The 1,697-nt window shown below is 44.4% G+C and overlaps 1 pseudogene; it reads left to right on the top strand.

Moving 5' to 3' along the window:
* The first annotated feature begins 426 nt into the window (after window positions 1-426).
* Window positions 427-745, top strand: LOC101601212 (annotated as a pseudogene).
* Window positions 746-1,697: the final 952 nt, after the last annotated feature.

Raw genomic sequence — 1,697 nt, 5'->3', positions numbered from 1 at the left:
GAGATGTCAGCCCATAGTGTCTCTTCTACCTGTCTTTGTCTGAAACCTATTTGCACAGCCACAAACTTCTGTGACCCTCAACAGAGGTCAAAAGACACTGGAGCAATATAAACCTTTTACCTTTAAAATCGTGTTGGGTCATGATATACACAGACATTTATCATACCAATAACTGTGGGCTAACTCCATAATGCACGACCCATATACCTCAACAAGGAGGGGCCAATGGGGAGGGGGTAGGTCACGGATGAGCCTAATAATGGTACCAAACTGCCTGTACTTGCAGAATAGAAAACTAATTTTAAAAATTGGTCTGTGGTATTTCATTGCAACAACACAACTCTGCCTAGTAAAGCCAATAAAGACCACAATAAAATATCATCCTCCTGCTCCTTCCGCCTCAACAGCCATAGATGAGTAGCAGCCATGGCTCTGTGCTACCCTACGCCCATGGGCCTTAATTCAGGCCACAAGGTGATGAAGAACGTGAGCAAGCTGAGGCCCAGCTGGCGGCGCAGACATCTGGCCAAGCACACCAAGTTCATCGGGGACCTGATACGCGAGGTGTGCAGCTGCTTAGCGCCCTATGAGCGAGCGGCGTGTCACAGAGTGGCTCAAGGTGTCCAAGGACAAGTGCATGCTCAAGTTCAAGAAGACAGTGGGGACACGCATGCGTGCCAAGAGGAAGCTTGAGTAGCTGAGCAGCGTGCTGGCCGCTATATGCAAGGCAGCCACCAAGGAGTAAGCCCTGATCCCCCCACCCCCCCGCCATCCCGCAAGAAGCCTTGTTTATCTTGAAAGAAAAACATCCTCCTTCTAAAGTGTTGTTTTTCAGAAAATAGCTATTGCTATGTAAGTGAAGGAGAATGACTGTTTAACTGCACTCTACTGCTATGTAAGTGAAGGAGAATGACTGTTTAACTGCAAACTCTACTGCTATGTAAGTGAAGGAGAATGACTGTTTAACTGCAAACTCTACTGCTATGTAAGTGAAGGAGAATGACTGTTTAACTGCAAACTCTACTGCTATGTAAGTGAAGGAGAATGACTGTTTAACTGCACTCTACTGCTATGTAAGTGAAGGAGAATGACTGTTTAACTGCAAACTCTACTGCTATGTAAGTGAAGGAGAATGACTGTTTAACTGCAAACTCTACTGCTATGTAAGTGAAGGAGAATGACTGTTTAACTGCAAACTCTACTGCTATGTAAGTGAAGGAGAATGACTGTTTAACTGCAAACTCTACTGCTATGTAAGTGAAGGAGAATGACTGTTTAACTGCACTCTACTGCTATGTAAGTGAAGGAGAATGACTGTTTAACTGCAAACTCTACAAGCCACCTTTAAAGACATCTTAGTGGCAGCCAAGGTAGTGCCTGTCTTCTACATATGTAGGCTTGCTGAGCAAAGAGACTTTGCATAAATGCTTTATAAACTTGGTTGAAAGCATCAAAGCAATGGAACCAACCTGAATCCAGATATGGGCCAGGAGTGGTACCTGTTATATTTGAAGTACATTCATCTTTTCCAATGAAACAAATAGGCATGTTCCCTAGGATAAAGGCCTCAAAAATGAGTCTGTCTGGGGCAATGAGAATGATGTCTGTGGGAAGAAATTCCTTTGTGTTGAAATCCACTGAACAATGAGAAAGGGTATCAAGCAGAGCTCCATATGGAAAGGCACAGCACAGGCAGG

This window comes from Jaculus jaculus, chromosome X, assembly GCF_020740685.1.
Source record: "Jaculus jaculus isolate mJacJac1 chromosome X, mJacJac1.mat.Y.cur, whole genome shotgun sequence".
NCBI classification, from domain to species: domain Eukaryota; kingdom Metazoa; phylum Chordata; class Mammalia; order Rodentia; family Dipodidae; genus Jaculus; species Jaculus jaculus.
Note: the sequence above shows the minus strand (reverse complement) of the source record. Positions and strands in the feature narration are given on the sequence as shown.